Genomic DNA, 16,584 nt, shown 5'->3' on the forward strand with positions numbered 1-16,584 from the left:
TATTTGGAATATTATTTTTTCAGAGCATGAACAACCTACTACTACCATATAATGCCGTAACATAGACCCCATATAAGGGTCCCAACCGATTTAAAGAATTTGGAATACACACCATATTGTCTAGGGTATACTTCGATTTATAAAAATATAAAATAAACACAAAAAATGCTTAATTAGATAAAAAATTATTTGAAATATGTTCCTATATTTTTTATTAATATTTTTTAAATAAAATAACTATTTTTAATATTTCATATACCTTATTTCTTTATTTAAATTTATTCTATGCTATAAAAAATTAAAAAAAAACATTTCTAATAAAAAAAATTTTCGATCCTGCCAGGAGTCGAACCTGGAATCTTCTGATCCGTAGTCAGACGCGTTATCCATTGCGCCACAGGACCGTGTTGTCAAAGTCAGCCATATCCAACAGCAACAAGTCACACAATTCTTATGCGTCTACACACATCGATCATTTGACCGCATGGCCAGTGCCAGCCACAACCATTCATTATCACGTGTGTGTGTTTGTTCTATTCTATTGTTGTTGTTGCTACTTTTGTGGAGCCTCTCTGGCTGCTCCCCACACACTCTCTCTCACACACACGAGTTCTGTTTGCTTTACTATTCTCCAAACAACAGCCGCCGCATAGTAACGATAAAGCCAAATCCCCCACTATTATGGTATTTATGTGTGTTTGTTTAGATGTTGTCGGTTGTTCGTTCATCGTCGTCGTCACTATAGCCATTCTAATCGTCATTGACGAACACACACCGCACATGGCTCCCCATTCTATTAAGTATGTAGTGAGACAAAAAAAAAAACAACAACAAACAACTATTTCTATTTTTAGCCACAACTACAGCAACAACAAAAAGCACACTGACCCAAGTGATGGTTTGTTTGGCGGTTGTTGTTTTTATACCCTCCACCATAGTATGGAGGGTATATTAGTTTTGTTTTTCCGTTTGTAACGCATCGAAATAATCATTTCCGACCCTATAAAGTATATATATTCTTGATCAGCGTAAAATTCTATGACGATCTAAGCATGTCCGTCTGTCCGTCTGTCCGTCTGTCCGTCTGTCTGTCTGTCTGTCCGTCTGTCTGTTGTAATCACTCTAGCGTCTAAACGAATTGAGATAGAGCCCCAAAATTTTGCATAGAGTCGTCTTTTGTCTGCAGGCAGGTCAAGTTCGATGATGGGCTATATCGGTCCACGTTTAGGCATAGCTCCCATATAAGGGTACCTCCCATTTTTCGGTATTTTGAAGTTCTTAAGCGTGTTTTTCAACCGAATTCGCTGAAATTTGGTACATTGGGTTCTTATTGGGTACTAAATGCCTCCACAAAAAATTATTAGTGTAGGTCCACTTTTTCTGGTAGCCCCCATATAACGGTACCTCCTAATTTTCGGTATTTTGAGGTTCTTGAGCGCGTTGTTCAACCGAATTCGCTGAAATTTGGTACATTGGGTTCTTATTGGGTACCAAATGTCCCTACTAAAAAATATATATATAGGTCCAATTTTTCTGGTAGCCCCCATATAAGGGTACCTCCCCATATCCAGTTTTTGGGGGGTTCTGACCGTATTTTTCACCGAATTGGCTGAAATTCGGTACTTTGAGTTCTTATTGGGTAGCAAATCTTTGTACTAAAAATTATAAATATAGGTCAATTTTTTCTGGTAGCCCCCATATAAGGGTACCCCCCAATATTCGGTATTTTGGGGATCTTGAGCGCGGTTTCCAACCGAATTCGCTGAAATTTGGTACATGGGGTTCTTATTGGGTACCAAATTTCCCCTCTAAAAATGATAAATATAGGTCCACTTTTTCTGGTAGCCCCCATATAAGGGTACCTCCCAATTTCCAGTTTTTGGGGGGTTTTGACCGGATTTTTTCACCTAATTGACTGTAATTTAGTATTATACCCTCCACCATAGTATGGAGGGTATATAAGTTTTGTTATTCCGTTTGTAACGCATCGAAATAATCAGCCCCGTAAAATTTTGCATAGAGTCGTCTTTTGTCTGCAGGCAGGTCAAGTTCGATGATGGGCTATATCGGTCCACGTTTAGGCATAGCTCCCATATAAGGGTACCTCCCATTTTTCGGTATTTTGAAGTTCTTAAGCGTGTTTTTCAACCGAATTCGCTGAAATTTGGTACATTGGGTTCTTATTGGGTACTAAATGCCTCCACAAAAAATTATTAGTGTAGGTCCACTTTTTCTGGTAGCCCCCATATAACGGTACCTCCTAATTTTCGGTATTTTGAGGTTCTTGAGCGCGTTGTTCAACCGAATTCGCTGAAATTTGGTACATTGGGTTCTTATTGGGTACCAAATGTCCCTACGAAAAAATATATATATAGGTCCAATTTTTCTGGTAGCCCCCATATAAGGGTACCTCCCCATATCCAGTTTTTGGGGGTTTCTGACCGTATTTTTTCACCGAATTGGCTGAAATTCGGTACTTTGAGTTCTTATTGGGTAGCAAATCTTTGTACTAAAAATTATAAATATAGGTCAATTTTTTCTGGTAGCCCCCATATAAGGGTACCCCCCAATATTCGGTATTTTGGGGATCTTGAGCGCGGTTTCCAACCGAATTCGCTGAAATTTGGTACATGGGGTTATTATTGGGTACCAAATTTCCCCTCTAAAAATGATAAATATAGGTCCACTTTTTCTGGTAGCCCCCATATAAGGGTACCTCCCAATTTCCAGTTTTTGGGGGGTTTTGACCGGATTTTTTCACCTAATTGACTGTAATTTGGTAATTTGAGTTCTTATTGGGTCGCAAATCTCTTCACAGAAAATGATAAATATAGGTCAATTTTTTCGGGTAGCCCCCATATAAGGGTACCCCCAATTTTCGATATTTTGAGGTTCTTGAGCGGGTTTTCCAACCGAATTCGCTGAAATTTGGTAATTTGTAGTCGTATATGGTAACAAATCTCCCCACCAAAAATTATTAATATTTACCGCTTTTTAGGGGTAGTCCCCATATAACCCCCTTTTTATACCCTCCACCATAGTATGGAGGGTATATTAGTTTTGTTTTTCCGTTTGTAACGCATCGAAATAATCATTTCCGACCCTATAAAGTATATATATTCTTGATCAGCGTAAAATTCTATGACGATATAGCCATGTCCGTCTGTCCGTCTGTCCGTCTGTCCGTCTGTCTGTCTGTCTGTCCGTCTGTCTGTTGTAATCACTCTAGCGTCTAAACGAATGGAGATAGATCGCCAAAATTTTGCATAGAGTCGTCTTTTGTCTGCAGGCAGGTCAAGTTCGAAGATGGGCTTTATCGGTCCACGTTTAGGCATAGCTCCCATATAAGGGTACCCCCAAATTTTCGGTATTTTGGGGTTCTTGAGCGCGGTTTTCAACCGAATTCGCTGAAATTTGCTACATAGGGTTCTTATTGGGTACTTAATATCTCCACAAAAAATTATAAATATAGGTCCACTTTTTCTGGTAGCCCCCATATAAGGGTACCCCCAATTTTGCGGTATTTTGGGGTTCTTGAGCGCGTTTTTCAACCGATTTCGCTGAAATTTGGTATTTTGTAGTCGTATATGGTAACAAATCTCCCTACCAAAAATTATTAATATTCACCCCCTTTTAGGGGTAGTCCCCTTATAACCCCCTTTTTATACCCTCCACCATAGTATGGAGGGTATATTAGTTTTGTTTTTCCGTTTGTAACGCATCGAAATAATCATTTCCGACCCTATAAAGTATATATATTCTTGATCAGCGTAAAATTCTATGACGATCTAAGCATGTCCGTCTGTCCGTCTGTCCGTCTGTCCGTCTGTCTGTCTGTCTGTCCGTCTGTCTGTTGTAATCACTCTAGCGTCTAAACGAATGGAGATAGATCGCCAAAATTTTGCATAGAGTCGTCTTTTGTCTGCAGGCAGGTCAAGTTCGAAGATGGGCTTTATCGGTCCACGTTTAGGCATAGCTCCCATATAAGGGTACCCCCAAATTTTCGGTATTTTGGGGTTCTTGAGCGCGGTTTTCAACCGAATTCGCTGAAATTTGCTACATAGGGTTCTTATTGGGTACTTAATATCTCCACAAAAAATTATAAATATAGGTCCACTTTTTCTGGTAGCCCCCATATAAGGGTACCCCCAATTTTGCGGTATTTTGGGGTTCTTGAGCGCGTTTTTCAACCGATTTCGCTGAAATTTGGTATTTTGTAGTCGTATATGGTAACAAATCTCCCTACCAAAAATTATTAATATTCACCCCCTTTTAGGGGTAGTCCCCTTATAACCCCCTTTTTTATACCCTCCACCATAGTATGGAGGGTATATTAGTTTTGTTTTTATACCCTCCACCATAGTATGGAGGGTATATTAGTTTTGTTTTTCCGTTTGTAACGCATCGAAATAATCATTTCCGACCCTATAAAGTATATATATTCTTGATCAGCGTAAAATTCTATGACGATCTAAGCATGTCCGTCTGTCCGTCTGTCCGTCTGTCCGTCTGTCCGTCTGTCTGTCTGTCTGTCCGTCTGTCTGTTGTAATCACTCTAGCGTCTAAACGAATTGAGATAGAGCCCCAAAATTTTGCATAGAGTCGTCTTTTGTCTGCAGGCAGGTCAAGTTCGATGATGGGCTATATCGGTCCACGTTTAGGCATAGCTCCCATATAAGGGTACCTCCCATTTTTCGGTATTTTGAAGTTCTTAAGCGTGTTTTTCAACCGAATTCGCTGAAATTTGGTACATTGGGTTCTTATTGGGTACTAAATGCCTCCACAAAAAATTATTAGTGTAGGTCCACTTTTTCTGGTAGCCCCCATATAACGGTACCTCCTAATTTTCGGTATTTTGAGGTTCTTGAGCGCGTTGTTCAACCGAATTCGCTGAAATTTGGTACATTGGGTTCTTATTGGGTACCAAATGTCCCTACGAAAAAATATATATATAGGTCCAATTTTTCTGGTAGCCCCCATATAAGGGTACCTCCCCATATCCAGTTTTTGGGGGTTTCTGACCGTATTTTTTCACCGAATTGGCTGAAATTCGGTACTTTGAGTTCTTATTGGGTAGCAAATCTTTGTACTAAAAATTATAAATATAGGTCAATTTTTTCTGGTAGCCCCCATATAAGGGTACCCCCCAATATTCGGTATTTTGGGGATCTTGAGCGCGGTTTCCAACCGAATTCGCTGAAATTTGGTACATGGGGTTATTATTGGGTACCAAATTTCCCCTCTAAAAATGATAAATATAGGTCCACTTTTTCTGGTAGCCCCCATATAAGGGTACCTCCCAATTTCCAGTTTTTGGGGGGTTTTGACCGGATTTTTTCACCTAATTGACTGTAATTTGGTAATTTGAGTTCTTATTGGGTCGCAAATCTCTTCACAGAAAATGATAAATATAGGTCAATTTTTTCGGGTAGCCCCCATATAAGGGTACCCCCAATTTTCGATATTTTGAGGTTCTTGAGCGGGTTTTCCAACCGAATTCGCTGAAATTTGGTAATTTGTAGTCGTATATGGTAACAAATCTCCCCACCAAAAATTATTAATATTTACCGCTTTTTAGGGGTAGTCCCCATATAACCCCCTTTTTTATATTAAAATAGTTTACTGATTTGTTCCGTGTGTTGCGGTTGGTTAGTCGTTACGGGGAATAGTCAATTTTTACCCTACAAAGACTATTTAGCCATCTGTTGTAAGCATTCCGCCTTCTAGAGATATTGTGATAAAAAAAACTCAAACATGATGATAATGAAATATATCGGCAGACATTTAGGCATATCCTCAATATCGTGATACCTCCTGAAGGTAAGAATTGAGATAAACAATTAAAATATTTGGTTCAAAATTGGCATATACCGGTCATTAATTAGGCATAGCCCTCATATGATGATATCCCCAAATATTCACTATTTCCTACACTATGTAGTCAATATTGGTCCCTCTATAGGCATAGCCTCATATAACTTTGTAATCTAAATTACAGTAGTTTGAAGATTTCATACTCTACAATGCGCTATAAATATCAGTCCACTTTTTGGATCATACAGATTTTAGGAAAAATCCCCATTAAAAATTGCCGAAGTTTGTATTTAATGTACATAATGGTTTACATAAATCGGTATTATCGGAATGTGCTCACTTTTTGGTATGTTCCCTATATTTTCATTGCATGTATCTGTCAGTATAACTATGGTGGAGGGTATCCAAAGTTCGGCCCGGCCGAACTTAACGCTTTTTCACTTGTTTATATTAAAATAGTTATATGATTTGTTCCGTGTTTGGGTTTGGTTCTAAGACTCTGTTGTAATCATTTCATCTGTGGAAGATACGAAAAAAAAACTAGTACATAAGGTTTGATAATTATACTCCCCTGTGTGGGAGGTACCAGACGGAGTGGACCGATATTCCCCGTGTTCGAACTTGAACTAATTTTGGAAGAAATAATAAGATGGGTAAAGTTTAGATGAAATCAAAATCTTTTGAAACAAATTTGGTCCAAAGAAACATGGGGTCTAGGACCAATATTTAGAACCATACTCGGTTTGTAGAAATGTCGGTATAGGTACACTTGTGGTATGTTCCCTATATTTTTATTTCAAGTACCTATCAGTATACCTATGTGGAGGGTATCCAAAGTTCGGCCCGGCCGAACTTAACGCATTTTAACTTGTTTTTTAAAAGATTCGGTATGCATTCTCCAAAATAAGTAGCAGTCATTTCAAATTAAAATATATGAAAACTGAAAGTTCGTCGTAAAAATTCACTATATGCGTAGTTCGCTATAAGAGTACAAATTTGTGTGAAAAATATGTCTTAAAATTTCAGACCAGGAAATGTGTTCGCTATAATAAAAGTTCGTTACAACCAATGTTCGTTATAAGCGTAGTCGACAGTATAATAATAATAATTTTGTATGGCCGCCCTTTGCATCTACCATACATTGTAAACGTTTTTTCATGGAGTGAACTAACTTTTGCAGGGCATAATTGTTTGGAATATTGTGTCACTCTTCCAATATGGTAGTTTTTAATACATATGTATATAATTTTTGTTGCCTTTTAGCTTTTTTTTAAATATACCGACAAATTTTTTATTGGGTCGGGACTTTGGGCTTGAGTATCCAAAACACTTCCACTGTTATAAAAACGCCACATACACATATATGTGATCTGTGCTTACGATCATTATCCTGATAATATTTAAAATGTTGTCAAATAATTGGTTAATTTTTGATGACCTTTTGAGACTATAGTCATGTGAAAAAGTTATTCAATCTAGACGGCGTTTTAAGAAGAGTTGTGTGTTTTTGTTTTGACCATTTTCCTATCATATATTGTAAGCCTAGTGCGAAAAGTCATAAAAAAGCTTCGAAACTGTAGGTTTTTTATTGCTCAGTATTTTCGAGCTTCTAAATTTGCAAAAGCAAATCATGCTATCAAAAAATCTGGGTAAGCCCAATAGCTTGAGAAAGTTTTTGAGCCGAATTGGGCATATTCGATATTTTATTTTTTTGTGTCAAATAAGTGTTTCAATGGAGGAGGGTATTTTTTATAACGCTAAGACAAACTCCAAAATACTTAAAATAGAGGGGTGTCTTTATATAGGGGCTACCCAGAATTTTAAGACAATAATAATAATTTTTGGTACGGAGATGTGTTATACAATGAGAACCCAAAATACCAAACTACAGCCAATTCGGCTAAAAACGTGTACAGTATCCACAAAATGCCGCATATGGGGGAGAACCGTTATATGGGGGTTACCAATATACCCCCGATACGGATACATCCCATTTGCAATACCAAACATCTTAAACGTACGAGCAATGTCTGTGCAAAATTGCATGTCGATTTAGCCGTGTGTTAAAATCACGATAGAGATAGCAATATCTAATACTTTCCTAGTACTTGTAGGATGTTTTGTATTGCAAATGGGATAACGCAATATATAACGCTACCCCACAATATTCGGTATTTTGGGGGTGTTGGATACGACTTTCTATCAAATTGACTGGAGTTTAGACACGACTTTCTATCAAATTGACTGTTTTTTTCTATTATGAATTGTCATTGGCTATCAAATCATCAAAAAACCAAAAAAATCCAATATTGATCCCCGTTTTGGTACAGTCCCCACTGTATTTAAGGATTTCTCGATTTATTTTACAGACGCATCGAGTCTTTTTCGGTGTCGTAGTTTCATATTTATTTTTCTCTTGGAAGCCCTGATCGATTTTACAAATTTGAATTGTTTATCTCCAGGTGAAGGGTATATAAAGTTCGGCCCAGTTGAACATAATCTCGTTTTTACTTGTTGCTCGCGGCAATCGCGTTTTCGATATGAAGCTCTCACCGTACATCACTCGTTTTGATACATAGGAATCGAATATCGAAATAAATAATTGTCACAAAGTGTGAAATTTCTAGCTAATATAACTTATTTAGATGCACGGATTTTTGTATTTTTACAGATGTTTTTGTAATATTTCCATTCCATTTCGTAAGTATTTCGTGTATAAAATTTTTAAAATTTTAAGATAATATTATTAAAAAGTGGTAATTACGATGTGTATTATTTTTATTAAAAATAGAATGTTTTTACAAGACTGATAGAAAAAATGAAAAAAAAAACTATAAAAAGTATATTCGGGGTAGATTCGGCATTTTAACGAGGGGCACATTCGGCCATATACAGATAGTACAATGTTATTTCCTTAAAATGTTGTTGACTTTGCCTTTAAAAATATTCTTTAATATGGTTCGAAATTACATATATAAGCCCAAACGTGTTTATATTGACGAAAATGCGATAGAAAAAATTTATTTCTGATGGTATGTGCTACCTTGAGATTTCAACGTCCGCCACTAGAATATATAGCTCTAAAATTCAAACATTGTGTCGGGTATTAAAACCAAATAGAGCCTTTAGGGGATCTGAATTTCTACCAGATTGATACCGATAATTATCATCGGGCTATGACTATGGTGCCGAATGTGCCCCATCAAATGCCGAAGCTACCCCGGGTTGGGACACATTCAGCGAATTTGACTTTTTTACAAAACTGTAAAAACAGTAAAAATCCTTTTGGTACTAGTTTTTATTTATTTTTATTTTTTTAACTAGCAGACTCGGCAAACGTTGTTTTGCCTTATCAGAATTGTATCAATATTGGGTTGGTAAAAATTAACGAATTAATGGAAAATATATTTCAGAAACTATTTACAGTCGACTCCGCTTTTCTTAAATTATTGAAATGTGGAACGGTGTTTTTGAGTTCCTTTCGAAGTTTGGAGGGCAAACTTAACGTTCTTCGACGTCAAATTTATATGCCGGTAATAATCAATAATTGCCGAAAAATATCTGTTATGGTGGGCTTTGCAAACTACTCTGTAATTATATTTCATATTCATGACTATCAGTAATGCGGAGTGATTTCAAAGGAAATTGCAATGTTTGACTCCAAAAGTTATTTTAGTGGGTGATTAACCTAAAATGAAATGGTGCAGGAAATCTATTTCACTTATCCGATATTTTTTAGTTAAGCGACTTACAGTAAAGCGGAGTCGACTGTACCGAATAATGTACGTCAAATTTCCACAGTTAAAAAAATGCATAATATTTTCCTCACAACGGTAAACCTTTATTTACTGATACTCCAGTATATTAAGTAATATTGTTAAATATTAAATTATGTCAGTATGTGTGGTATATCAGTTTACTTATTCCACCAAACATTTTTCAGGAGAAGGTCAAGTTTTGATCTAACTACTTTTATCTTAAAATTTTATTGAAGACGTAATTACTTTTCCTATTTTTATCACATACGATTAATAAGTCCTTTGAATCATAAAAATTGGTGCAGACGTTCTTGAGTTATAAAAGGTGTATGTAAAACAACACTTGATACTCCAATCTCCGACTTTTTATGTTTTTCTCATCTCTTCCCACTGCAATTAAAAACAACCGTACGAAAATGTGATTCTAATTAAAAATAAACTGAGGAACAATAAAGGCACATATAAATTAGACACATTGAGCATCTAATGCTCAATCGTCTCCATGTAGGATTCGAATTTATATATATACTTCCCGAATATAAGAAAATTTTCAATAATACCTTCCATAGGTAGCTAAATTGTAGAGGTATTTGTAATCTTATGGAGCGAATTTTTCATGGACATAACAACGTATGTATATGTATTGGCATTTTATAACAAATAAAGCTGGCTTCGTTTCCTATTTAGAAGACGTTCAAGTTTCAGACAATGATTCAGATATCGTGAGAATATATGTCATGTGTTGGTTTTATAACGTAGGCAAATTGGCTCACCATTATTTTATTTTATTTATTTATTTTATTTATCGATATAAATCTAGCACCGTGAGAATAATAAAATTCTTATGAAGTGGCGCTAGTGGTACATTGAATATTTCAAGAGTATATTACAAATAAAGATAGTAACAAAATATGTTTATTGTTCATTTTATATAAGATATTCTTGTAATTCATGTTTGAAACGCAGGGTGTTGCTTATAACCTGTATATTAGGTGGAAGATTATTCCAAAGACGAATAGTTGGTATGAAAAATTGTTTTTCCGATTTGGAAGTTTTAAATTTTAATTGTATTATTTTCTTGCCTCTGTTAGATCTGGCAAATTGTATTCTTTTTATTAAGTAAGATGGTTCCTTGTTTATTATAATTTTATGAAGAAATACGAGAGCTCTATATTTAAGGTAGTTTTCAAATGTCATGTTGAAAATCTTATAGGCAAGCTCAGAAATTCGATCACTACGTTTTTTATTAAATATATATCTTGCAATGTTATTAAACGTAACTTTAAGCTTGCGTTGGTCAGCATGGTCACAGTTGTAAAAAACTTCGGAGCCATATAAAAGAGTCGGAACAAGGTATGATTTTGCAAGTAACATGCGTATTTCCATGGGTGTAGAGGTATGAACTGCCCAGAGGTTTCGTAACATTCCATGTACTTTTCCTGCTGTTATATTAATGTGAGTCGACCATGACAGCGTTTCATTAAATACCACTCCTAGGTTAGAAGCGAAGCTAACGTATTCAATTGTAGAATTATTAATTTTTAAGGCATTTTTTTGAGTTTGTTGTTTGTTTCTACATATGTGTATGCATTTTGACTTAAGGGGGTTTATTCCTAGCCTGTTGTTTTCAGCCCAATTAGATATGTTTCTCAAATCATCATTAATTATATTTATCGTAAATTGTAAATTTCTTGTGTTCGATCCTAGATATAATTGAACATCATCAGCATATATATGTAATTTGCAATGTGTCAGTGACTCCGGTAGATCGTTGATGTAAATGCAAAAAATGCATTACTTGGCGTTTTAAACCTCTTTATCTTCAGTCTATATTTTGGCGTAGTCCGATTTTAGGTATTTTGAAAGTAGTAACAAATACCCTATAAATGGTCTTTAATTCGGCATTTCATGTAGGGTAAAGAACTTCTCTGTAAATTTTCGGTATAGTACCACTTTATTGTCTACCATTGCAAATCGGTTCAGCCGTTCCCTAAAGATAAGTTTTTTTTTCTCGAAATTTGCATTCATAAAAACCTTCCCACTTCAATTACAGATAACTGAGAAAAATTGGATTCAAATCGGTCTCATCATATCATCTTACATAATTTTTGTAAATTGATTAAGGTTAATTTTACTTACTAACTTATTAATTATACTTTTTTCGTCTGACTCCCACGCGCTTTTCACGAAAACATGTTATGTATGAATCGGTATAGGAATACTTAATGTCGGCACACGCCGATTAAGCACCCAATCTCTAATCGGTCAAAATACAAAGAAGCTAATATCTCGCCATCTGTCGGACGAACTTAAAATTAAACAGAAACACTCATCAGGTCCATAGAGCATATATATAAAGTTTGGTCAAAATCGGTGCAGTAGTTCCTGAGTGACGGTGAAAAAAACACAAAAATGCTAAATATTGCGCCATCTTTCGGATGAACTTCAAACAACACAGAAACACTCCTCACGACCCATAGAGCATGTATATACAATTTGGTCCTAATCGGTGCAGTAGTTTTTGAGTTTAGCGATCACGAACATACACGTAATTTTTATACCCTTAACCACACTGTGGTACAGGGTATTATGTCTTTGTGCATATGTTTGTAACAGGCAAAAGGAAACGAGATAGACACATGGTTCCTTTTGAGAATAACTTTCTGAGTCGATTTATGCATGTCCGACCGTCCGTCTGTAGATGTTAAATTGGCAAAATTCACTTATTCGGCCCAAGGACGAACCCTATTGAAATTGGGAAAAATCGGTTCAGATTTAGATATAGATATAAATCGGTTCAGATTTAGATATAGCTCCCATATATATATTTAACCGATTTAATGTAAACGGTCCCTATATATCTTTCGATTTGCACGAAATTTGGTACAGCCTAATCATTTAGGTCTAGAATGATGTCTGCCAAGTTTCGTGAAAATCGGTCCGGATTTAGATATATCTCCCATATATAGTTTCGTCCGATTTCATGTAAATGGTGCACCAAAGTCGCTATATATCTATCGATTTGCACGAAATTTGGCATAACGTATTGAATTAAGCCTAGAGTGATGTGTGCCAAGTTTCGAGAAAATCGGTCCAGATTTAAATATAGCTCCCATATATAGCTTCGTCCGATTTCATGTAAATGGTGCCCCAAAGTCCCTATATATCTTTCGATTTGCACGAAATTTGGCATAACGTATTGAATTAAGCCTAGAATGATGTCTGCCAAGTTTCGTGAAAATCGGTCCAGATTTAGATATAGCTCCCATATATAGTTTCGTCCGTTTTTAGGTAAATGGGGCACCAAAGTCGCTATATATCCCTTGATTTGCACGAAATTTGGCATAACGTACTGAATTGAGCCTAGAGTGATGTCTGCCAAGTTTCGAGAAAATCGGTCCTGATTTAGATATAGCTCCCATATACAGTTTCATCCGATTCTATGTAAATGGTGCACCAAAGTCGCTATATATCTATCGATTTGCACGAAATTTGGCATAACGTACTGAATTGAGCTTAGAGTGATGTCTGCCTTTGTTCGTGAAAATCGATCCAGATTTAGATATAGCTCCCTTTTATTATAGATTGATTTTAAGTAATTGACGCGCCAAGGAACCAATAGGCTGATAGGAACAAAACGTTCTGAAATTAGTATAACCTAACCTGTGACAAGTTTGTTTGAAATCGCTCAATATTTGGATAGAGCTTTCATATATATTTCCTCCCGATTTCAAGTAAATTGGGCATCAAACTCCTCATGTTAGTCAGATTGACATCAAATTTTGCACAACGTACAAAATTGAGCATAGAATTGCGTAGTTGCGTTTTCTAGACATAGCCCAACGGATGACCTATTTATATTTGTTTGAAGTCGATTTACATACCTTTGTCCCATTGTAACTAACGAATGACATGTTTATGGATAGATCTAGGTAGATTCACATTTAGATAAATATCACATATTTTATTTCATCCAATTTCATGTTAATAGTCCTGTTTAATATACCCATAGTGGTGAAGGGTATCATATAGTCGGCCCGTCCGACTTTACTACTTTCCTTACTGGTTATATATATAGAGATTAAGTGTCAGAGGACAATAATCAGCCATAAAGTTTTTATATATGTTGAATAAGTACTAAGATATAGAGCTCTAAACAAAAAGGGCCGAAGGTGCCCCAGTCTCCCCTACTTAACTAAAAAAGACAACAATTTTAAATTTTGAACATGAAGGTGCAGAAAGAAAAAAACTGTGTACACATGACTGAACGATACTTCTATTCGAATTCTACCATAAGTGTATTTATTGTTTTGAAATGGAGAAATTGTTAGTGGTGATAAAAATTCACAACATTCGAAGATTTCGGAAGAAATAGTATTTGAATCATACATTATATTCAATATTGTGAAGAACTTGACATTTTTATTTGGAACCAACCTATGTCATTATGTGATAAATGTGTACCACCATACAGAAGGACTCGACAGCGTACATTGGAGAATCAACACATTTGTCTTTCGAATTCGTAGTGCATGTGACGTCTTGCCACAACAGCCACAGGAAAGTGTTGCCAGAGGCAACGTTTGAGTTGAAGCCTTTCCTACAGCTTTTTAAGAGACCCAACAGTTTAGATAACCTTTTGACAGTAAATGCTCATCACCTATAAACATTATGCTCAGGTATCGCCCCTTCCTCTTATTTGAAGTACCACCATTCACTTCAGAGTTTGATGCCTAAACATAATTATGCAGAACGATGCCTCCTTCAAACTAGGCACAAACTGTTTTAAGTTCTGGCCATAAATATTTTGAAATATTATATGAGCAAATGTGTTTGTGTTGTGTATGTAGTTATGTGTGCGAGCATGTGTACAAATACGGGATCCAAACGTGCGGGCGGTGTATTTGTTTTCCCACCCGTGACGTCCTCAACACAACTCAACACACACTTGAGCATTCACTGTGAAATGTACCGTTTATGTAAAAGTACATAACGATTACACACATACATATTATACGTAACTGTCATGAGTGAATTTCCTCTTCAAATATCAACTGACAAATGCAAAATACCAGAATGGGACATCAATGGTCTTGGAATACGAATCCATAATTTTCATATCAAGACATTTCAAATGTAATGTCTAGGTCAAATCTATAATCATTATTATTGGGTGCATAATACGGATCGGTGTAGGAAACTACATAAATGTATATACAAATCGGATCCAATTCTTTTCGACTTCAGTAGGATAATAAGTACGATCTAAAGCAGTCAGTAAGGCGGTAATTTTTTAGGAACCGATAAAACGATTAAAGATTACTATAAACTGACGATTTTTTGTATAAATCCAAACACTGAACGGAACTGATTTAATTTGATATTACCACTTGCCACTTTTACTTGTATTGTAACACATTTTCCGCATAATTTGCGCGTATGCAACTATTTGTGGATAGTATTGAAATTTGTGGACAGATACCAAATATATATTTGTTTCCTAATCTTAATATTGGAAAGCATTTTAGATATATAAAAAATAAAAGATATATTTTAATCAGGAATGACAACTTTTCAATTTTTTTTTTTTTTTTTTGACAGAACGCAGAAAAAGGAATGCTTTGTGATGGATTTCAAAAGCCATACATACTCGTACCAATTTTAGCACTTTTAACGTTGAATAATGTCAATGTAAACTCTGTATAATGTGTTTATCTAACGTAGACTACTCCGCAATAACCGAACAGTATTTTGGGTGGGTGTGTGTATGCGTTTATAGACGATGTAACAATACCCTTTCATTATTTATTACATCAACCATCACAGCGGATCACAACCAGCACAACGGACCCGTCCGTCCGTTTTTTGACCGGATGAGTGCTGCGAAAAGATTCAATTATTCCAAGCTTTACATTGCACTTGTTTTCACATAATTATAAACATGGGATATATCCAACAGGCATGGGGACGTGTAGCACGCGTCGTTTGGTCAAGTATATGACGGCCAAGGGGACCACACACTAAGATGTCGGAATATGTACTGTGATGGAAAGAAATGTGCCACTCCTATCTCCACCCACAGACATTTTATAAACTTTCAACTTTGTTCCTTGTGTCCGAGCGGTTGAAAGGATACGACCAATATAATAAGTTTGAATGTTCTCTGCCACAACGAATTTATGTGTTCGTACTCCTTTCGCCAAACGCCTCCCTCTTTGCCAGTATATTCAAATGTAACCATCAGTAGTTTATAGTCCTTGTGTGATGATAAAACAACAACGGCCAACGACCAGCCATCAACCACTAACCTTATGGCCAGAAGGAAATAAAATGGAATTACCACGAAACGAAGGCTGACAACATCGCATACTGAAAGTGAGGAAGAAAATAGTTCGACATCAATTTGCATTGATGCGCAGCATTTGCAAGGGGACGGCAGGGTTATGCGGTGTGAAGTAAAAAATAATTGAAGAAGACTTTTATAACATTTATCTAGAAGAGCACACTTGATATGGAAAATTGCTTCTGTTCTGTTTTTCCATTTTCATTTCTTGTTCGTTGCAACATTATCCTTCCCTACGTCCCTATCATTTAATTTTGAGTTGAAATCAATGTGATGTACAAATGTGAGTTCGAACCCCTGACACAATACAAAAGTGCTCGGTGGAAACGGTGTAACACAAATAGTTTTATAGAGTTTTTTTTTTTGTTATCGTTGGATATTTCATCAATGATATAAATCCAGAAAATATTTATACAATTAAGAAATGGCTTGAACGTTTTTGGAATTGCAACTATTAAATATAAAACAGGTAAAAAAGTGTGACCCTAATTTGGTTCGATCCGAAAAAATATTAAATAATTATTTTCGGAAATATGTTGTTTTGAAGAAATTATTGACGTTATTGTTATATCAGTTATATCCAGTGTTTCCAAAACTTGATTGGGAAAAATGTTAGATTTTGTTTAAAAATATGCTAAAGTGTTAAAAATTTAAAAACAAGCCTCAGAA

The 16,584-nt window shown here is 35.8% G+C and overlaps 1 non-coding gene across 1 annotated transcript; it reads right to left on the reverse strand.

Annotated features, from left to right (window-relative positions):
• Positions 1–331: 331 nt before the first annotated feature.
• Trnar-acg (transfer RNA arginine (anticodon ACG)) lies at positions 332–404 on the reverse strand. The gene has a single exon. It is a non-coding gene; the product is annotated as a tRNA-Arg (tRNA).
• Between the last annotated feature and the right edge of the window lie 16,180 nt (positions 405–16,584).

The sequence above is a fragment of the Musca vetustissima genome, unplaced genomic scaffold (genome assembly GCF_032173495.1).
Source record: "Musca vetustissima isolate MV318-11 ecotype Yass unplaced genomic scaffold, APGP_CSIRO_Mvet_v1 utg35498, whole genome shotgun sequence".
Lineage (NCBI taxonomy): Eukaryota > Metazoa > Arthropoda > Insecta > Diptera > Muscidae > Musca > Musca vetustissima.